At 36.0% G+C, this 24,358-nt stretch overlaps 1 pseudogene; it reads right to left on the bottom strand.

The window, feature by feature from the left end:
* Nucleotides 1-2,238: 2,238 nt before the first annotated feature.
* On the bottom strand, nucleotides 2,239-2,782 carry LOC134368149 (elongation factor 1-alpha 1-like; annotated as a pseudogene).
* Between the last annotated feature and the right edge of the window lie 21,576 nt (nucleotides 2,783-24,358).

Raw genomic sequence — 24,358 nt, 5'->3', positions numbered from 1 at the left:
CACATAGGAGTGTGGAGCCACAATAACTGAAAAAGGAGCCACTCAGAAGCCAGTGAGTCATTGCAAGGAACTGGCCTACAGCCCATTCCATGGGAAGTGTTTGAAGCACGGGTGGTGGGAACACCAAGAGAACACTGGGACACAGCAAGGACAGCTGATCTGCACCCCAGTCAGTGTAGGACCACTCTGAGGAGACTGGGCAGGAATACAGAATTGCGTGGTGTGCAGTTTGATGAAAAGACTGAAGGCCAGGCCAGTGTTTCTATACAACCTAAGTGCATTGGATTTCACTAAAACTGGAAGTCCTATAAAGTCAACCATTAAAACCCGAACTTCACAAAAAGGCTTCCCCAGGGAATCAACAGCAAAGCAGCATTAGCTCAACCACAGAGCTCAAGTACTGGTACTCACAGCAAGTTCCCCCACTTTAGAAGTAAGCAAAGGACCACAAATCAGTTCCAGCACAGAGTTTAAGTGGTGGGAACAGCAAATAATCCAATACAGAACTGAAACAAAAAACAGAGTACCCACAACCAGAGACAAAGTTTGAGATTAACTAGTAAAGGTCTCATTTCACCAAAGAACACCTACAACAACCAGAAGTCCCTTAGGCTATCAAGCCAGAAAGGGAGGACAACCAGGCACACCACCAGCGCCACAGGGCCTACCCGGAATCCTGAGGTATGGGGCTGGGGACCAGACCCCCCTCCCACAACCAGGCACACTGCCAGCACCACCACCAACTAGTGGCTAGATGTCACCATCACCATGCAGATGGTCCACCAGCCACTGGAGTGCATTGATACAAGTAGAGTCATCAACAGAGACAAAAGAATAGAAGAGGACGTCTCTCCACAAAGCTCATTCCAGAGTAACAGAAGAAGAATCTGCTCTAAGATAATATTGGGGGATCTGATCACACCTCTCAGCATTGGACAGATCATCTAGGCAACAAATCAACAGAGTAACCATTACTCTTTCAGAAGGAGAGAAGAAATCTAGGGTAATTAGAGGGGGGAGAGAGATGGGGATGGGGAAAGATTGGACAAGGGGCACAAGGAATAAGTACAATTTGTAACAATATATATGCTAGTAATATTGAATTGAGCAACACATGTTGATGTTGAACATCCAAAATACGTATAATCAATTATGATTCAATAAAAATTTTAAAAAAGAAATTTACAAAAGTTATTTCTTTTTAGATTACTGAATTTTTAATTTAACTTTAAAAAAATATGTTTTTAACCAGTACTTAAGTAATCCCTGCATTTAAAAAATTTGTTAATATTTTTCCACTAATGCATAATCAATTTTTGTACACCTTTCATAACTTCTGGAAAAACAGTATTTTTTTAGACAACAAAGTATGATCTACATGTATTTCATTAGCTATATTACATTACTCAGTCTAATTTCTTATTTTGCCACATTTAGAAAAATATATATAAGGAATGTTGAGCTAAAATGCCTCTCTAAAACTACTTTTCTTTTAATACCCCTTAAATTTTTTTACAGTTTTTGGCCTGTACAGTCCATGATGATTATATGAAATTTGATGTAACACTTTTGACACAGCTATTTTACTATAGCTGTTTTGATTTCTGCCTTTTGACATCAAGGATTTTTAACAGGGTCATTATGGCATAGGAGCATTTTGACACAGCCCATATAAATAAACCATTTACCTTTGAACTTCTCTTATTACAAAATAACACATTTCACTGGCATTCCTGAGGATCACCTCACACTTGACTTCACTCCATCTTTGGATGGTAGAAATCGGATTGGGCCCAATAATCAGGTGAAGATTAGATACATGACTAGAGAAAGGGTTTAGGGTCTGTGTTCCCTGTTGCTTATATTACCTAACCATAACTAAATGGAATTTTACAGTTTTTCTCATACAATTTGATATTTTAGAGTATCCTACATTGTTCTTCATTGCGGATTAAAATATTGGCCACTTAAAATGGTTTTCTTTTCCTGGCTTGGTGATATTTTGGCCTTGAATTCTACAATGTCTGACACTGACAGCCTGTTCTCTTTTAGTTTGTGTTTATCTGTCATGTATTGCCAAAGTTCTTATTTTTAAAATAGCATTTTCTTTTATATGGTCTCTTATAAACAACATATAGTTGATTTGTTTTCCTTTGATACTAGAATAACTTGTTTTCTTTTGATTGTATTTTTTTTTGTCTTTTTTTTTCATTTTTTTCATAATCAAAGTGTTCGGTTTTAATTTTTTTTAATGTAGGTGCTGACTTCCTTAATGATTTCTTCGTATCTCTTCTGGCTGTAGGGTGGCTTAGTGGAATCCATTCTGTTAACACCAACAATCAGTTGTTCCACACCTAGTGTGTAAGCCAGAAGAGCATGCTCATGCTTCTGCCCATTCTTGGAGACACCAGCTTCAAACTCACCAACACCAGCAGTGACGATCAGGACAGCACGGTCAGCCTGAGATGTGCCTATAACCATGTTTTTGATAATATCTCTATGTCCTGGGGCATCACTGATAGCCACATAATACTTGCCTGTCTCAAATTTCCACAGGGAGATATCAAAGGTGATGCCATACTCACACTCAGCTTTCAGTTTATCCAAGACCCAGGTATACTTGAAGGAGCCTTTGCCCATCTCAGCAGCCTCCTTCTCAAATTTTTTGATGGTTCTTTTGTCGATCCCAGCACATTTGCAGATCAGATGGCCAGTAGATGTACTTGCCCAAATCTACGTGTCCAATGATGACGATGTTAATATGAGTATTTTCCTTTCCCATTTTGGCTTTGATTTAGGTGCAATTTTCATGACACCTGTGTTCTGGCAGCAAACCCATTGTGAAAAAGCTATTTTTTTCCAAGATGGATTACATTCTGTATGTGTGTTTTCTTACTGCTTCAGTAGTTTGTTTTACTTTATTTTTTAAATGTATAATGACAAGATGGCATGTTAGTCAGGATAAGTTAGATCCTCTTGATGCAAAAAAACAACCATACAGTTTTAGAAGCAATAGCAACAAAAGTTTATTATTTTATTCAAAATATAAATTTGTTGCTGGTTAGCTACATCTCTTCTCCATGTCTCTTCTCCATTCCAGGACTTAGGCTGTTGGGGTGGTCTTTCTCTAGAATACTGCCAGTCTAGAGAAAAAGAGAATTATAGTACAGAGGGAGCCATTCACTGACTCGTAAAGCTTTTAAAACACATTTCACTGGCCTTAGGAAATCATGTGGCCAAGCCTAATATCTAAGAGGTGAAGAAATATAACCCTTACCCAGAGAATGCCTTTTGAATGTTTGTGATAAATAATAGCATCTACCACAGAAAACATGTATCCCAATTTTAATTCTACCAGTAATTTCCTTTCAGTTTTTCAAAAACATTCTTGAATTCATATTTCTAAAATTACGAAAAGTCAAAATTGACATTCCCTAGTTCTTCTTACCCTTTCTGATTTGTTTAATTAGTCTGATATTTTAGACTTAAATAAAAATTTGTACAGACATTTTTCTGACCTATTTTTCCGTTTCAGCTTTGTGACCTTGTAACAATAATTTCAGTCTTTCTAGCTGTCTCTTTCATACAATCGGTATTCTCATGTCACTAATTCATGTATTATTTATTTAAATTAACTCCTTTACTAGACAATACATTTTTTTGTTTCTATTCAAGATTGTTATTAGTCAATTGGATTCTTTAATGATTCTGTGTAGTGCATATTGTCTATTGCCTTCACTAAAGAATGAGTTTCTGCCTGGTTATTAAATTCATACTTCGCAATCTTTTGTTCTTTAGAGCCTTAGATATTTCGTTCTATGGTCTTTTGGATGGTGGTGTTCTGGAGAATAAACCTGAAGTAAACTTATTTTTATTTCTTTATAAATCTATATGATTGTATAGTTCTTTCTATAGCTTTGATATTCAAATTTTTCTAAGTTATGTGTAAATGTTTATATTTAGTTAATTTGCTTTCCCTGGTATTCAGTGAGCTCTTTTACTCTACATACACAGGGCTTTGCTTAGTTTAGTACAGGTTTATACTAATATCATTTCTTTCATTGTTAGTTCTGTTCCATTTGTCCTGGTTTGTTTTTCAGAAACCAATTATCTATAGGTTAAATTAATTAATTTATTCATTTATTGAACAAATAATGGATTGCATTTTACGTACTATCTGTTATGCTAAGTATTTGGGGGGTTAATTTTTAGGGTTTTTTGGCCTTCTTGCCTGAATTCATCGTATCCCCTCTATAGGCCTGCATTTATTTTAGCAGGCTAGGTCTTTTTTTTCCCCATGGTATTCTTCTTTGTTCTCTAACTTTTTATCTCTTTTTTCATAGAGTTCATAATTCTGGTATTTATAGAGGCAATATACTTTAGTTTTATGTGTATTTTCTTTCCCTAAATATTATTTTCTTTACATTTTCAGTGTAATGATTTCTATTTTACATTGCAATATAATTTTAAATATCTGCCCTTTTATTCTTTTTCCTTAATACTATTTCTTAAATTAGGAAATTTAAATTTATTTAGGCTTGGTAGTTGTCTGTAAATTTGTCTGGCACATTGTCTTTTCTACCCATCACTCTCCAACACTTTACTGTTAGAATTCTGAAGTATTAAGTTTTCAGAATGATGATTATATTCATCACCTTTGGCCAAAATTCCTATATCTAGTGGTTATTCAACTAATATGGATAATAGACATGATGACTATGTATAACAGAAATTACTTTGAATAATTTTCATCATTCAGTAGGTCTTACCTTGCTTGCTGTAACATATGAAATGATGCAATTGAAGAAGTTCAGTGTTCCCAAACTGTTTTCTTTCCCCTTCTTTCTGTCAGCTTTGTTTTGTTTTTTATAACCTGTGCCACTTATTTTTCACTTCTCCCCTCCCCCCACTATACTATATTATTATGAGTACAAATTCATCAATAAGTTAATTAAGAGAAATAATCATGTGGCACTGTCTTAGCTAGGGCTGCTGTTTTAGTCCATTTTGTGTTGCTATAACAGAAATACCTGAGACTGGGTAATTTATAAGGAAAAGAGGTTTATTTGGCTTACAATTCTGGGACAGCTGCATCTGGCATGGGCCTCAGACTGTTTCTACTCATGGTGGAAAGTGGCAGGGAGCCGGCAGGTACAAGCAGATCACATGGCGAGAGAAAGCAAGAGAGAGAAAGCGAGAGAGAGAGAGAAGGTGCCAGGGTCTTTTTAAGCAACAAGATCTCATGGGAACTAATAGAGTGAGAACTCACTCATTAATCCCCCCTCCTCCAGGGAGAGCATTAATCCATTCATGAGGGATCCGCCCCCATGACTCAATCAGTTTCCAACACTGCCACATTGGGGATCAAATTTCTACACGAGTTTTGGAGGGGACAACACATCCAAACTCCATCAGCTGCTATAACAAAAATGCCATAGACTGGGCTGCTTAAACAATGGAAACTTATTTCTCATAGTTTCAGATGCTGGAAGTCCAAGATCAAGGTGCCAGCCAACTTGAATCCTGGTGAGGACCCTTTTCCCAGTTTGCAGACATCTTCCTTCTGTGTCCTTACATGACAGAGAGAGAGATCATCTCTCTCATGTCTCTTTCATAAGGACATTAATCTTATCCATGAGGGCTCCATTCTCGTGCCTTAATTACCTCTTAAAGTCCCCACCTCCGATACCATCACACTGGGGATTAGGGTTTAACATACACGAACATTCAGTGCATAGCAAGCATACAAAGGAGGCCGATCAACCTTGGCCAGCACAGAAGTTTTACTAATGTAATAGGTAAAAAGGTTTGTTTTTATTATTCAGGTTGGGAGCCCCATGTAGGGGATGTAATGGGAATCTTTCTGTCTGGACCCACATTAACAGAGTTTGAGAGCTCTTTAACTGTTATTCCTAATATACAATACTTTCTTTTCCTAATTATTTGTAATATTTCTTCCACTTCTGAAGTTTTTTACTCCCCATGGCTCTCAACTCTTGCTTTCCTGTAACTTCTGGGAAGATATTTATTAGAATCAGTAAAATAGTAGAGGGTGCTAGAAGCTAAGCATTATAGTAAGGGACTTCATTTAAAAAAGTGACTCAGTAGTTACAGAAACTGGATAATCAAGGTGATGGTAATATAAACTTCAATGAGCTGATAACCAGAAAAAATAGGGTGTATTGTCATTCTTATGTTTTGGAGGTTATAATTTTCAGTTTTTATTGCACAGCAGTAATGATGATGACAAGTTGAGTTAATATTTTTAGTTAAACATTTTTATAAAAATCCTTCAGATAAATGAGTGGAGTGTTCTTAGATATGACACCAAAAGCACAGGCAACAAAAGAAAAAAGGATAAATTGGACACTGTTAAGAACTCCTACAACTGGACAATAAAAAACTCAATTAAAAATGGGCAAAGGACTTGAATAGACATTTCTCCAAAGAGTATATGAAAATGGCCAATAAGCACATGAAAAAATGCTCAACCTCACTAATAATTAGTAAAATGCAAATCAAAACCATCATGATATGTCATTTTACACTCATCAGAATGTTTTCTAAAAAATGGAAAAAAAATATTGGCAAGGATTGAGAGAAATTAGAACACTTGTCCATCGCTGTTGGAAATGTAAAACAGTGCAGCCACTGTGGAAAATGGTGCAGTAGTTTCTGAAAAAAATTAACCATAGAATTACCATAAGATCTAATATTTCCATTATGGTTTTTTACCCAAAATAATTGAAAACAGGGACTCTAATAGATATTTGTGCACCAATGTTTATAGCAGCATTATTCATAATAGCCAAAATGTTGAAACAACCTAAATGTCTATTAACAGATAAATGGATAAACAAAATATGGTATATGCATACAATGTAATAGTATTAGCCTTAATAAGAAATTCTGATACATGCTACAAAATGGTAATCTTGAAAACATTATGCAAAGTTAAGTAACCCAGACACAAAAGGACAAATATTATATTATATGATTTCACTTACATAAAGTATTTAAAATACTCAAATTCATAGAGACAAACAGTAGAATGGTGGTTGTCAGAGGCTAGGAGGAGGAGAAATAGAGAGACAAATTTCTCCTTATGAAAGATAAAAACCTGGAGATAGATGGTGATTATGGTGGCACAACAATGTAAACATACTTAATGCCATAGAACTATATGTGTGAAATGGTTAAAATAGCAAATTTTATGTTAGGTATATTTTACCACAATAAAAAATTAAATTAAAAATTTAAAAGAATAAATAAATTAAATTAAATTTATAAAATACAGTGGTAACTAAGAAGATGAAATGTATTAAAAATAAAACATGGTTAATGTTAAACCATGGCTTATTATTAGACTAAAAGTCAATTAGTTCACTAATTTTAGGGAATATATATAGGTCCTTTGTTTTGTGGGAGAGCAAAGTATTGATAGGCTATTAAAGTAAGTCAGGCACACTGATCAATGGAATAGAATAGAGAATCCAGAAATCAACCCACACACCTACAGCCATCTGATCTTTGACAAAGGCACCAAGCCTATACACTGGGGAAGAGACTGCCTCTTCAGCAAATGGTGCTGGGATAACTGGATATCCATATGCAGGAGAATGAAACTAGACCCATACCTCTCACCATATACTAAAATCAACTCAAAATGGATTAAGGATTAAAATATACACCCTGAAACAATAAAACTTCTTAAAGAAAACATAGGAGAAACCCTTCAGGAAATAGGACTGGACATAGACTTCATGAATACGACCCCAAAAGCACGGGCAACCAAAGGAAAAATAAACAAATGGGATTATATCAAACTAAAAAGCTTCTGCACAGCAAAAGAAACAATTAACAGAGTGAAAAGACAGCCAACAGAATGGGAGAAAATATTTGCAAAATATACATCTGACAAGGGATTAATATCCAGAATATACAAGCAACTCAAACAACTTTACAAGAAAAAAGCAAGCAACACAATTAAAAAATGGGCAAAAGAGCTAAATAGGCATTTCTCAAAGGAAGATATACGAATGGCCAACAGATATATGAAAAAATGCTTAACATCACTCAGCATTTGGGAAATGCAAATCAAAACCACACTGAGATACCATCTCACCCCAGTTAGGATGGCTAATATCCAAAAGACTGTGAAAGATAAATGCTGGCGAGGTTGCGGAGAAGAAGGAACTCTCATACATTGTTGGTGGGACTGCAAAATGGTGCAGCCTCTATGGAAAGTGGTATGGAGGTTCCTCAAACAATTGCAGATAGATCTACCATATGACCCAGCTATCCCACTTCTGGGAATATACCCAGAGGAATGGAAATCATCAAGTCGAAGGTATACCTGTTCCCCAATGTTCATTGCAGCACTCTTGACAGTAGCTAAGAGTTGGAACCAGCCCAAATGTCCATCATCAGGTGAGTGGATATGGAAGATGTGGTATATCTACATAATGGAATACTACTCAGCTATAAAAAAGAATGAAATACTGCCATTTGCAATGACATGGATGGACCTAGAGAGAATTATATTAAGTGAAACAAGTCAGGCACAGAAAGAGAAATATCACATGTTTTCACTTATTTGTGGGAGCTAAAATTAAATAAATAAATACCCCCAAAATACTGGGGAGGGGGAGGTAAGAAGACAAAACAATTACAATTCCTTGAAGTTGATGCGACAAGCAAACAGAAAGGAGATTGTTGGGAGGGAATGGGGGAGAGGGAGGAAGGAGGGAGGTTTCGGTAATTGGCCACAATAATCAACCACATTGTATATTGATAAAATAAAATAAAATAAAATAAATAATCGTACAATAGTCTTTAAGTGTTCAAGAGAAAGAAAGAGTTGCCAGTTTCTTACTTTAAAACAAAAATTAAAAATTATTAAGCTTAGTGAAGAAGGCATGTAAAAAGGTGAGATAGGCTGAAAGCCAGGTCTCTTGTGTCAGCCATCCAAATTGTGAATGCAAAGGAAAAGTCCTTGAAAAAACTTAAAAGTGCTAGTTCAGTGAACACATGAATGATAAAATGAAACAGCCTGATTGGTGAGATGGAGAAAGTATTGGTGGTCTGGATCGAAGATCAAGCCAGCCATATTTTCCTAAGCCAAAGCCTAATATAGAGCAAGGCCTTAACTCTCTTCAATTCTAAGACAGCTGATAGAGGTGAGAAATCTTCAGGAAAAAAAAAAAAATTGTAGCAGCAGAGGTTGCTTCATAAGGTTTAAGTAAAGAAACTATCTTCATAACATAAAAGTGCAAGGTGAAGCAGGAAGTGCTGGTGTAGAAGATGCAGCAAATCGTCCAGAATATCTAGCTAACACGATTGATAAAGGTGGCTACACTAAACTACAGATTTTCAGTGTAGATAAAACAGCCTAATATTGGAAGAAGATGCCATCTAAGACTTCCGTAACTAGAGAGGAGAAGTCAATGCCTGGCTTCCAAGCTTCAAAGGACAGGTTGACTCTCTTGTTACTGGATAATGTATCTGGTGACTTTAAGCTAATATTCCTTTATCATTCCCCAAATCCTAGGACTCTTAAGAGTTATGCCAAATCTACTCTGCCTGTACTCTACAAATGGAGCAATAAAGCCTGGATGACAGCACATATGTTTACAGTATGGTTTGCTGAACATTGTAAATCCATTGTTGAGACCTATTGCTCAGAAAAAAAGATTGCACCTAGTCACTCAAGAGCTCTGATGGACTTGTACAGGAAGATTAATGTTTTCATTTCTGGTAACAACATCTTTTCTGTAGCCCATGAATCAAGGAGTAATTTTGACTTTTATTTCTTATTATTTAAGAAATATATTTTGTAAGGCTATACCTGCTATAAATAGTAATTCGTTTGATACATCTAGATATAGTAAATTGAAAACCTTCTGGAAAAGATTCACCTTTCTAGATGCCATTATGGATATTCATGATTCATGGCAGGAGGTCAAAATATCAACATTAGCAGGAGTTTGGAAGAAGTTGATTCTGACCCTCATGGATGACTTTAAAGGATTCAAGACTTCAATGGAGGAAGTAACTACAGATGTCATAAAAACTGCAAGAGAAATAGAATTAGAAGTAGAGCCTAAAGATGTAACTGAATTGCTGCAATCTCATGATAAAACTTTAATGGATGAAGATTTACTTCTTACGGGTGAGAACAGAAAGAGATTTCTTAAGACTGAATTTACTCCTGGAGAAGATGATGTGAAAATTGTTGAAATGACAACAAAGGATTTAGAATTTTACATAAGGGGGTGATATCATCAAGATGGCAGCATAAATGGTCTCCAGCATCACTTTCTCTGACAATCAACCAATTTACAACTATTAAAAAGTGAAAACTGCCAATCTGGGACCACTGGAGCTCAGGGGAAGAGGAGAGACCTGTGGAATTTGTGAACATAGGAGAAACCATAGCAAGAGGAAGAAGAAACAGCTCATACCATTTCAAACTCTGGCTGCTTTAGGGCCCGCCTTATGAGACGCAGAAAGAAGCTACAGCAAACATGAAGCAGGAGCCAGCAAAAGCCACAGCTGAGCACTTTGAATAATGTTGGCTGGAGTCTGCATGGGAGAAGAGGGCCTCAGAGTACAACACACCAGTCTGAAGGCCAGCAAAATAACTGATAGGCTTCCCATGGACCCACATAGGAGTGGGGGTCATAGTCAACTGAAGAAAGGAAACATCCAGAGACCAGTAAGTCATTGTGAAAGACCCATGCATGGCCCACCCCACAGGAAGATTTTGGAGTGAATGAGGGAGGCTGGCCCACTAGAAGAGCATTGGGGTACAGAGTGGACAGCTGATCTGCCTTCTGATTGGCACAGACCTACTCAGTGGGGACTGTTCGGGGTGATAGAACTGCAGGAGGCACAGTTTGCTAGAAAGACTCAGTCCCAGGCCAGAGTTTCCATACAACCCAGGTGTATCTGACCTTACACGACCTGAAAGTGATTAAACGGCCAACAATTAAAATACACTTTCACAAAAATCCTTCCCCAGAGAATCAGTAGCAAAGCAACAATTTAGTGTAACCACATAGCCCAAGTGCTGGTCCCCACAGGAAGTTCCCTCAATTTTGGAATTAACCAAAACCAGAGACCAGAGACAAAGCTCTGATATTAATGAGTACAGGTCTAACACCACCAAAGGACACCTATAAAACCTAGAAGAGGTAGCGGTCTCTTCAAATGCCCAGGCATCAACTTAAAGACACAAAGGTCAAGAAAGAATATAGGAATATGACCAGCAAAGTAAACAAAATCAAGCACCAGCAAGGGACCCAGAAGAACAACAGATTTATAAAACGTCTGACAGAGAATTCAGAATAACCTCTTAAGGATGTTCAGGGAGTCACAAGAAAAAATAGAAAATTAAATAATATCTGGAAAATGATCAAGCAGCAGAGTGAGAAACTTGACAAAAAAATTGAATCAATTAAAATATAGATAGATAGATTATAGAAATAATACATTATCTGAACTGAAAAACTTGATAGAAGCTCCAACAGCAGACTTAATCAACAGAGGAAAGAATCAGTGAGTTCGAAGATGGAGCATATGAAATTATCAAAGCAGAGGAGCAAAAAAGAAAAAAAAAGAATAAGAAAAATATAAATCAGAAATACAGTAAATATGGGACTACGTAAAATTAGCATATCCAAAGGAGAGGAAAAAGAAAGATGTAGAAAGCATATTCTAGAAAACAATGGCTGAAAATTTCCTAGGTATGGAAAAAGATGTCAGCATCCAGGTACAGGAAGTTCAGAGGTCACCAGTCATATGCAATCCAAGGAGGAAAACCCCAAGGCATATAAAATCAAATTATCAAAAACCAAAGACAAAGAGAGAATACTGAAAGCAGGAAGAGAAAAGAAACACACAACATTCAACAAAGCTCCAATCATTGCTCAGCAGATTTCTCAGTAGAAACCCCACAGGCCAGAAGATAATGGGATGATATATTCAGGGTGCTGAAGAAAAAAAGACTGTCAGTCAAGAATTCTCTATCTAGCAAAACTAACCTTCAAATATGAAGGAAAAATAAAGTCTTTCCCAGACAAAAACTAACGGAATTCATTAACACTAGACCGGCATTACAAGAAATGCTAAAGGAAGTTTTTCAATCTGAAAAAAGATGATGCTAAGGAGCAGCAAGAAAACATCTGAAGGTACATAATTCATTAGTAAAGTAAGTTCACAGACAACCTTACAATACTCCACTGTTGTAAGGATAGTAAATAGAATAGTACATAAACTTAGTTGATAAAGCAGTGGCAGGATTAGAGAGGACTGACTCCAATTTTGAAAAAAGTTCTACTGTGAGCAAAATGTTATCAAACAGCATTGCAGGCTACAGAGAAACCTTATGAAAGGAATAGTCCATCGAAGCGGCAAACTTCAGTGTTGTCATGTTTTGAGAAATTGTCATAGGCACCCCAACCTTTGGAAACCACCTCCCTGATCAGTTAGCAGTCATCAACACTGAGGCAAAACCCTCTGCCTGAAAAATGATTATGACTCTCTGAAGGCTCAGGTGATCGTTACCATTTTTTTTTTTTTTTAGCAATAAAGTATTTTTTAATTAAGATATGTACATTGATTTTTCAGACATAAGGCTATTGCATACTTAATGGACAGTGTAAACATAACTTTTATATGCACTGGCAAACCAAAACATTTATGTGACTCACTTTATTGCAATATTGGCTTTATTGTGGTGGTCTGGAACTGAGCCCACAATATCTCCAACCAACATATACCTGAATTATTGACATGTACTTTGAAAGGTTAAATCATATTTCAGTTCATGTTTTGTGAGTTTATTTTGTAGTTCTTTATTATCAACATGATAAAGTACCCTCTAGTTTATATTGTATTATACTGTAAATATGATTTTTAGAATCCTATAATGTTTAGTTTTAAAGAATTATAAGTATCAGTGAAGATTAAGAAATTAAGTATTTCAGAGGCAAAGAGATTCATAAAATAAATTTAAAATTGTAGAAAATATTTCAAAGAACCTGAACTATTCAGTGTGATTTTTAAAATTTCCTCTGAGTTCACAATTGAATAGAAAAAAAGAAGTGAAAATAAAAGAACTTAAGTCATTTTGTGAAGTGTATATTCATTTTGAATGTAGTCCTCTGAAGTGTCAGCTTATTTTCTTTGTTTTTGGTGCAGTATATAATTTCCCCTATGTTTTTGAGAAACAAAAATGAGTACAAAAACAAGAAATCTAACACCTTTCTATAAACATAAAAGTCCTGTATCCACTTTTTATTTTTTAACAGATTTACTGATATATAATTCGCAAAACATACAATACACTTACAGTGCACAATTTCATGGTTTTTAGTATATTCACAGCATTGTGCAACAATCACCACAGTCTAACATTAGAGCACTTTCATCATTCTATTAGCAGTGGCAATCCATTCACTCCTCTTTCAGCTCTAGGCAAATACTAATCTGCTTTCTGTCTCAATAGATTTTTATATTCTGGACATTTCATACAATATGTTGTATTTCGTAACTGACTTCTTTTGCTTAGCATAATAGTTTCAAGATTCATCTATATTGTTGCTTGTATAAATATGAGTATTTTATTCATTCTAATGTCTAAATAATATTCCATTGTATGTATATACCACATTTTGTTTATCCGTTCATTAGTTGGTAGACATTTTGCTTGTTTCAACTTCTTTGATATTATGAATAATGCTTCTATGAACATTTATTTAAAAGTTTTCGTGTGGACACATATTTTTATTTCTCCTGGCATATACCTAAGTTGAATCTACTTTCAATATTAATTAAATTTTCAAAATTAGATACCAAACTAAAATAAAATTATTATTTCTAAAATTACACCTTCTTCTTTGCACGTTCCCAATATTTTTATGTGTCTTGTTGAAGGGTGGAATGTTCTTCCTGGTTTGAAAATAACTACAGTAGAATCTGGAAGTCAATCACAATGATAAGTACAAAGAAGTCTTGGTCAAAGACATACTTTTACTGATTTATGTTTCATCTATTAATTTACTTAGATATGCAATCGTTCATTCAACAAATATTTATTAAGAGCTAATCTGTGTCAGACATGTGCCTGAGACCTCTTTTATATACACAGGTCCATAGCTCAACCATTATTTGTGCATTAAAAAATTATGCAGGTAGGTTTTAGCAAAATATATACTTGGCATAATCTGGTTAAGTATAATAATCATGCTATTGGTTTAAGCAATGCTTATAGATTCTGACACTTTTTCCCCCTAAGCATAGAAGTAGTTGTCTAGTCTATGTGAAAAAAGAAGAGATAGGGAGTAGCTACAATCACCTTTCCGTGGAAAAGTCATCTTCATGAGGAAATCAATTTTAAGTACTTCCAATAATATAAATATAGATTTTCTCTCCATCTTACAGCAAAACTGGCTGCAACCTAACAATTTTAGCACTAAATGGAGAAAGAGAGTGTAGAGGTGGAGAAAGGCAGTGTAGAGGTTTAGAAAGGCATAAACAAAGGTTGATTGGGGGAGATAATGAGTCTATCTTCCACTTTATACATTCCAAGGTCTCTCTGAAATTCAGATTTCAAGTGGATCCTCTCCTTCAAACTCACCTCCTTAGTACTAAGGCCTGGGAAGATGTATCAGATAGGTGTGTCTTTCTTATTCACAATTCTTCTACTTCTTCATATGGTTTCTACTTCACATCTTTCAGGTCTTAGCTCAAATGTTACCTACTCAGAAGGTCCTCCCCCCCCCTCCAAACTACTCTTGCCGTTCCCTATCTGTTATTATTTATAACATCACCCTGTTTATTTCCTTTATAACATGTCAATATTAGAAATCATTTTATTTGCTAAATTGTGTATGGCATCCTTCCCTTCTACCATATAAGCTTCATGAGAGCAGACATTTGTCTGTTTATCATTATATTTTCAACCCCTACAGTACCTGAAAATAACATGAATGTTTCATGAATATTTTAATAAATATTTAAAATAATATTTTAATAATGAGAAAAAGAAAGAAAATTCAGGAACTAGAATAGCATATACCTTTCCTAAGACTGGTTAAAGGAGAAAGAAATACTACAGACACTGATATCATCGCCCAGAGTCTAGTTATTTAGTTTGTGTAATGTGTCTGTTGAAACTATTTTGACTGACAGAATAGAGTTTGTAACTTGGAAAACATCATCTATGCTTAATTAAGTGTGCTTTTATCTTAACCAAAAGTCATTTTATAGAAAAATGGTTCAATAACAACAATGTTTGAAATGAGTCAAGGCAAAGGAATTTAAATGGTTTGGGAAACAATCACTTTCTCCAGTGTTCTTCAGCTGATCCTAAACATCTGATTCAGGTGGCAAGATGGGATACTACTGACTAGTTAAAAAACAGAATAGATATAAATTCTCAAAAGAATTCTAGAATGCACACCTAGCTCCTACCCATTACAGTCAAAAGAAGACTTGAATTCTGGTGGCCAGGAAGTTTTAAAGAACATTAACATAATTACCTCAGTTTGTAATATAAAAGAACTATACAATTCTAATAGGACATTAATAATTGGTAATGATCTTTTCATTTCAATAGATAAGGTTGATCTATAACACAATGGGATTTAATGCAGGTGAAGAATAGCAATACATTTCCATTAAAAGTGTGAAAGGCTTTACACTTTCAGTAACTTTTAATCCACTATCATGATATAGTATTCATTTACTCAAAATATGAATGGGTAAGTACTTAAGACATTTATTCAACTAGAAATAAAAATGTGAGGCTTTTCCTTTTAGCCTAAATGTTCATATGATGCAATGTGACATTTTTGAGTAGGAAATTTTAGGTGCTTAAAATTGATAAAATAGCATATTGAATCAAATGAGACATCAAATCTATCCATATACAAAGAGTTTTGGGAGAAAAGGGAAGGGAGTGTGAGATGCTGCATTCTGGCTTCCTTTCATTTGTTTGGTTCATTTTTTCAAGAATAATATTAGAAAATTTGATGGTTTAGTCACTCACTTGACAAGAAAAAAAGTTTTAATGCAATGCAAGCTGAATAGTGGTAAAGAATATCAGAAAGAAGAGGGGTTTGAAAGAACCTTTTCGTAATTTACAAAGATATGAGTACAGCACTCGTGTAATATATGGCCCCAAATGGGCCTTAATTCCCACTATTTACTTTTTTGATTTTTTTTTTTTTCTGTGTTTCAGGACAAACTAAGCTTAATCTGCACTAAATTCTATACAGTAAGAGAGACTCAAACATAAACCAAAATATAAGTCCAACATTTTTGCAAATATAAATATAACTTTTTTTTTTTTTCTTTTTTGCAAATAACCTCTTACTGGCATACCAATAAGGAATTTGGGCTCCTTGAACTGATATGTAGAACCAGAATCAGGTGTGCCACAAAGTTTAACAGCCCTTGTAGTGCCTACAGGCCATTTGTTATCATTTGTTCTCACATCTTTATAATTTGTAGTGACTTAAGCCTCTGTCAGGTAGCTAATTAACTATAACTTTGTCTTTTCTTATCACTTATTTGGTGTAAAATAGATTAAGATGTCATTACTACTTGTTTTCAATTTAGCAGCTCCTGCAAAAAAATGGGAATTGATAGCATATGATATAATTTTTTTCTTTAAATAAAGAATTTTTTTCTATATTGAAAAGATTTATTGACTTTTTGGAGTCAGTAACACAGAGAGTATAAAAAAAAGGAACATTTTATTATAGCTATTTCAAGAATCAGGGGGGCAGAACAAAATGGCCACCTAGAAAGAGACGTTGCTCATCTCTCCCACAAAGACAGAGAATGCATTGAATGTACAGCTACACGTGGATGAGAAAAACAAAAGGAGAGCTGGAACACATTCAGAGAGCAGTAGAGATATTGGTGAGTGCGGAAACTCAGGATAGTCACAAAGTGAATGGAAGAAAATTCCCACCCACCACCACCCCATCCCCCTATCTGGAGTGGTGGGGATTCAGGAGGAGTTTCTGACCATGGGAAAGCGAATATTCTTGAGTACCAACCCACAGAGGACTCTGTGGTGCCCTTGCAGCCATGCACCTGACATCAGTAACAGCTGCAGGCATGTGCAGCTGCATTGGCCTGGGGAAGGACATAAACAAAGCCACCTCCACCCCCTGGGTCCCAGACTGCTGTGGTGAGCTTGGGACTGGGATTGGTCCCAACACCCTTGATTTGGCTTTGGCCCTGCACGTTGGGAATGCACAGTCCAGTGCAGAGAAGGTGCCACCCTCAGGACAGAAGGGATCGATAGGTACACCCTCCAAACCCAGAAAGCATCCTATTCAGTCTTTTGCCCACTGATGGTAACCCCATCTATGTTGGCAGAACACCTGTACCATACTTCTGGCCATGAGGAGGGGGAATAGAACCCATATACCTCTCTCAGGGGTGGCCTCTGTGGCCATGCACCTGGTGCTGGGAGCTCCTGGGGGCACATGTGACTAAACTGGCCTGGAGAGGGACACATGCAAAACTTCCCCCAGTCCCCAGGCCCCAGGCTACTGCAGTATTCACAGGTTTGAGATTGGCCCCAACACTTGAGAACATTTCACTCTGGCCCTGGTAGTTGTTCCACTCCCTGTGGCCACATCATTGTGTAGGTTGCCCATACCTGTGTCCATGCAGCACCCTCTGCCCTTGGAACAAGCAGTCCAGTACAATGAAGGTGCCACCCTCAGTGCCTTGAATGAATGTCTCCCAAAACTTAATGCCCACTGTAACTGTTGAGGGTGGGAAAACCTATTATAGCAATTGAAAGATGGGGCCTTGAAGAGGTGATTAAGTTGATGGTTTCTTGGTGGTAGTCAGCATGGTTTTGAGGGCTTTAAGAGGAGAGCACTTGAGGAGCTATCTTTCTCTCTGTGCTCCACCATTTTCTGCCATTTGAGACCCCTGCATTGTTGTAAAGCCACCAGCAAAGAAGACTCTCACCAGGCGTGTTTCCTGGAGTTTGGGCTTCTCCAGCCTCTGAAACTGTAAGCAATAAATTTCCTGTGTTTTATTTATTTATTTGTTTGTTTGTTTGATTGTTTTTAATAAACCACCCAGTTTCAGGTATTTACGTTATAAGCAACAGAAATGGGCTAATACACTCAGGATGGAGGGAGTCAGTACACACATTACAGAGTCAGAAATCCACCTATCTATTCAGGGCGTCTAACCACCACGGCAACCCCACCATTTTTGGTGGGGTACCCTTGCAATTCTTGCAGCCATGAAGAGATAGTGGAGAACTCATACACCTCTCTCAGGCACAGACACATGGCTGCAGGACCAATGAACTTGCCAATGGCTGCCCACCCCAGTAAGAGGCTCCAGAGGGATCTGACCTCTCTCTTGGGGTCACAACAGTCCATCCACTGCCCCAATGACCTCTTACAGGGCAGCCCACCCCAGCTCAGGCAATCTAGACTGTCCCAGTAATGTTCTTTAGGCCACAGAGTCCTGTCCACAACTGTAGCAGTTTTGCCCAGAGCTTTGCCCAGCTCTTGTAAATAGAATTATTTTCTTTCTTTTTCAGATACTTCAATATTAGCATATAGAAAATTAATACTGATTTTTGTATGTTGATTTTGTATCTTATAATTTACTGAATTTGTTTATTAGTTCTACCAGTTTTTTGGAAGCGTCTTTAGGGTTTTTTATATATTAGATCATGTCATCTAAAAACAGGGAAAATGTGCCTTTTTTTTCCCCTAATTTGGATGTCTTTTCTTTCTTTATTTTTTCTCTTACCTAATTGCTCTGGCTAGGACTTCCAATGCATTGTTAAATAGAGGTGGTGAAAGTGAGCAGCCTTGTCCTGTTCTAAATCTTAGAGAGAAAACTTTCAAATTTTCCCTGTTTGGTTCAATGTTAGCTGTAGGTTTGTCACCTATAGCTTTCACTGTGTTGTTGCATACCTTCTATACCTAATTTGTTGAGAATTTTTATCATTAAAGGCTGTTGAATTTCTTCAAAATGCTTTATTATGTGTCTACTGAAATAATCATATCATTTTTCTTCTTTCAGTTGATGTGATGTACCACATTTATTGATTGGCATATGTTAAGCCTTTCTTGCATCCCTGGAATGAATCCAACTTGATCATAGTAATTGATATTTTCAGTGTCCTATTAAATTCAGTTTGCTAGTATTTTGTTGAGGATTTTTCAACATAATAAAGGCAATATTATGTCAAGCCACAGCTAACATATAGTAAATAATAAAAAGCTGAAAGCTTTTCGTTTAAGTTCAGGAAGAAGACAGAGATTCCCAGTCTCACCACTTCTATTCAATATAGTACTAGAATTCCTAGCCAGAGCAATTAATCAAGAAATAAGAAAACAAGAAGCATCCAAATTGTAAAGGATGTGAAATTGTCACTGCAGATGACATGATCTTATATAAAGAAAATCATAAAGACTCCTCCCAAAAAAATGATAGAATTAATAAAAAAAATTCATTCAAGTTGCAGGATACAAAATTAACATACAAAAATTATCAGTGTTCCAATGCATCGACAATGACCTATCCAAAAAAGAAATAAAGCAATCTCATTTACAATAGCAAGTAAAAAATAAAATAAAATGCTTAAGAATAAATTAAATCAAGAAGCTAAAAGATTTGTGCACTGAAGTCTGTAACACATTGATGTAAAAAATTGAAGACACAAATAGATGGAAAGATATCACATGTTCATGGATTGAAAGTGTTAATGTTGTTAAAATATCCATAACTACCTAAAGCTATCAACAGATTCAATGAAATTCCTGTAAAAGTTCCAATGCCATTTTACATAGAAATTTTATTAAAAATCTAAAATTTGTATGGAACCACAAAAGACCTCTAATAGCCGAAGCAATGTTGAGCAAAAAGAACCAAGCTGGAGACATCAAACTACCTGATTTCAACATATAATACAAAGGTACAGTAATTAAAACACTATGATACTGGCACAAAAACAGACATATAGACCAATGGAGCAGAATAGAGAGCTCAGAAATAAATCCACGCATTTACCATCAGTTCATCTTTGACAAAGATACCAACAACACACAATGGGCACAGGACAGTCTTTTCAATAAAAGCTAGATATTCATATGCAGAAGCATAAAATTGGAACCTTATCTCAGACCATCTACAAAAATCCATTCAAAATGGATTGAAGATTTAAACAAGACTTGAAACTATAAAACCATTAGAAGAAAACATAGAAAAACACTGTTTTTAGATTTATTTAAGTTTATCAATATACAATGTAGATCATTTCTGAGGCCCTTTACCAATTCCTCCCTCCCCCACATCCTCATCAACATCATATCTGTTCACTTAAGTTCAAAGAACTATTGTAATTGTTGTGTCTTTATTTATTTATTTATTTATTTGTTGTTTGTTTGTTTATTTATTTATTTATTTTTATTAGCTGCCACATACAAGTGAGAACATGTGGTGTTTCTCTTTCCATGCCTGGCTTATTTCACTTCACATAATTTCTCTGAGTTCATCCATGTTGCTGTGAACAGTAGTATTTCATTCTTTTTTACAGCACAGTAGTATTCCGTTGTATAGACATACCATATTTTCCTTACCCATTCATCTAATGATGGGCATTTAGGCTGGTTCCAACTTTTGGCTACTGTAAATAAATAGAGCTGCAAGAAACATGGGAGTATAGGTATCCCTTTGACATGATGATTTCCATTCCTTTGGCTATATACCCAGCAGTGGGATAACTGGGTCATAGGGTAGATGTATCCTGTAGTTGTCTGAGGAAACTCCATACCGTTTTCCACACTGGCTGCACAATTTTATAGTCCCACCAACAGTGTACAAGGATATTCTTTTGTCTGCATCCTCATCAGCATTTATTATTCTCACTCTTTTGGATATTAGCCAGCCTAACTGGAGTGATATGATACATCAAAGAGGTTTTGATTTGCATTTCCCAAATGCTGAGTGATGCTGAGCATTTTTCATGTGTCTGTTGGCCATTCATATATCATCCTTCAAAAAATGCCTGTTTAGCTCCTTTACCCATTTTTTAGTTAGGCTACTTGTTATTTTGCTGTTAAGCTGTTTGAATTCCTCGTATGTTCTGGATATTAATCCTTTGTCAGAAACATATTTTGCAAATATTTTCTCCCACTCTGTTGATTGCCTTTTTCCTCTACTATTGTTTCTTTTGCTGTGCAGAAGCTTTTCAGTTTGATATAATCCAATCTCTTTTTTTCCCTTTGGTTGCCTATGCTTTTGGAATCAAATTTCTAAAGTCTATGCCCAATCCTACTTTCTGACATGTTTTCCCTATGTTTTCATTTAGGAGTTTTATTGGTTCTGGATGTATATTTAATTTCTTAATACATTTTGAGTTGATTTTGGTATATGGTGAGAGGTACAGGTCTAGTTTCATTCATCTACACATGGATGTCCAATTTTCCTAGCACCATTTATTGAAGAGGCAGTCTCTTTCCCAGTGTGTGTTCACGGTAACTTTGTCAAAGATCAGATGGCTGTAGGTGTATGGGCTTATTTCTGGGTTCTCTATTCTGTTCCATTGGTCTGTGTATCGTTTTTTTTTTTTTTTCCCCCAGTATTATGCTGTTTTGGTTACTATAGCTTTGTGGTATAGTTTAAAGTCAGGTAGTGTTATGCTTCTGTCTTTATTTTTTTGCTCAGGATTGCTGTGGCTATTAGTGGTATTTTGTTGTTCCTTATGAATGATGGAATTATTTTTCTTCCATTTCTGTGAAGAACTTCATTGGTATTTTGACAGGGATTGCACTGAATCTGTAGATCACTGTGGGTAGTCTGGACATTTTCACAATGTTAATTCTTCCAAGCCAAGAGCATTGGATATCTTTCCATCTTCCTATGTCCTCTTTAAGTTCTTTCAACAGTGATTTGTAGTTCTCATGACAGAGATTTTTCATATCCTTGATTAATTTTATTCCTAGCTATTTTATTTTATTTTTACTTTTTGGTGACTTTTGTAAATGGGCTAGCTTTCTTTATTTCTTTTTCTGCTAGTTCGTTGTTGGAGTATAAAAAACGCTACTGATTTTTGCATGTTCCTTTTGTATCCTGCAACTTTGCTGAAATCATTTATCAGCTCTAAGAGATTTTTTGTATATTCTTTCAGCTGTTCTATATATAAGATCATGTTATCTGCAAAAAGGGATAATTTGACTTTATCTTTTCCAATCAGGACTCCTTTTGTTTCTTTTTCTTTCCTGATTGCTCTGGCTAGTATTACCAATAGTATAGTGAACAGGAGTGGTGACAGTGGGCATCCTTGTCTTGTTCTGTTTGTAAGGGAAAAGTTTTCAAATTTCCCCCACTCAGGATGGTATTGGAGTGGATTTGTCACAGAGGGCTTTAATTCTGTTGAGCTATGTTCCTTCTGTACTTGAATTCTTTAGTCTTTATTATGAAGGGATGTTCAAATTTGTCAAATGCTTTTTTAGCATCTATAGGGATAATCATATGATTTTTTGTCTTTGATTTCATTGATGTGGTGTATCACATTGATTGACTTGCATAAATTGAACCACCCTTGCATCCCTGGGATGAATCTCACTTGATCTTGGTGTCTAATTTTATGTATGTTTTGTGGTATTCCATTAGCTAATATTTTATTGAGGATTTTTGCATCTATATTCATCAAAGATATTGGCCTGTACTTTTCTTTTTTTGTTGTATCTTTGTCTGGTTTTGGTATCAAGGTGATGTTTGCCTCACAGAATGGGTTTGGGAGAATGGCCTCTGTTTCAATTTTTAGGAATAAATTGTAAATAATTGATATTAGTTCTTCTTTAAAGGTTTGGCAAAATTCAGCAGTGAAGCCATGCATTCCTGGGTTTCCTTTGTTGGGAGACTATGCAGGATTTTTTTTCTCTCTGTATATATTTCTTTAATTAATTAGTTAATTAATTAATTAATTTTATTATGAATATTCATGAGATGCAAAGCTGATTATCACCCCTTGTGCCCATGATGTGAGGGCCAGATTCATACTGGCAGAATATACATTACCACAAATTACATTTGTGCTCCATGTCCCCAACTCAATTATCCCCAACCTCCCTCCCCTCCCCCTTTCCCCTCAGCTCCACTTTGTAGCCCAAGGAATGTTCTCTCCCTCTGCAAGACCAACACACTACTCTGGTCTTTCTTTTCTTCCTTCGTTTTCTCTTAGCTCCCACATATGAGTGAGAACATGTGGTATTTATCCCTCTGTGCTCTGCTTATTTCATTCAATGTAAGTTTCTCCAGGCTCATCCATGTTGTTGCAAATGGGAGTATTTCGTTCTTTTTATGGCAGAGTAGTATTCCATGCTGTATATATACCAAAGATTCCTTATTCAATCATCCATTGATAGACATTTAAGTTGGTTCCATGTCTTGTCTATTGTAAACAGAGCTACGATGAACATGGGAGTGCAGGTATCCTTTCGACATGATGATTTCCATTCCTCTGGGTATATACCCAGAGGGAGATTGCTGGATCATATGGAAGATCTGTCTGTAGTTGTCTGAGAAACCTCCATACTGTTTTCCATAGTACTTGTACTAATTTACAGTCCTACCAACAGTGTAGGAGTGCTCCCTTCTCTACACAGCCTTGCCAGCATTTGTTATTCACTGCCTTTTTGATTATAGCCAGTCTGACTGGGGTGAGGTGATATCTCAATGTACTTTTAATTTTCATTACCCTGATGACTAGTGATGTTGAGCATTTTTTTATGTACCTGTTGGCCATTTGTATGTCTTCCTTTGAAAAATGTCTAATCAGCTCCCTTGCCCGTTCTTTAATTGGGTTTTTTTTTTTTTTTTTTTTTACTGTATAATTGCTTGAGTTCCTTGTACATTCTGGATATTAATCCTTGTCAGATGAATAGTTAGCAAAAGTTTTCTCCCACTCTGTAGGTTGTCGTTTCACTCTGTTGATTGTTTCCTTTGCTGTGCAGAAGCTTTTTAGTTTGATACAGTCCCATCTGTTTATTTTTTTTCTTTTGCTGCTTGTGCTTTTGGGCTCTTGTTCATGAAGCTTTTGCCCAGACCTACTTGCTGAAATGTTTCACCTATATTTTCTCTTAGTAATTTTACACTTTCAGGTCTTATACTTAAGTTTTTAATCCACTTTAGTTGATTTTAGTGTATGGTGAGAGATGCATAACTAGTTTTATTTTTCTGCGTATAGATATCCAGTTATCTCAGCACCACTGTTGAAGAGGCAGTCTTTTCCCCAATGTAGATTTCTGTTGCCTTTGTCCAATATCAGATGGCTGTAAGCCTCAGGGGTGAT

This window comes from Cynocephalus volans, chromosome X, assembly GCF_027409185.1.
Source record: "Cynocephalus volans isolate mCynVol1 chromosome X, mCynVol1.pri, whole genome shotgun sequence".
NCBI classification, from domain to species: Eukaryota; Metazoa; Chordata; class Mammalia; order Dermoptera; family Cynocephalidae; genus Cynocephalus; species Cynocephalus volans.
The sequence above is the reverse complement of the archived record's forward strand: the minus strand, read 5'-3'. Positions and strand labels throughout refer to the sequence as shown.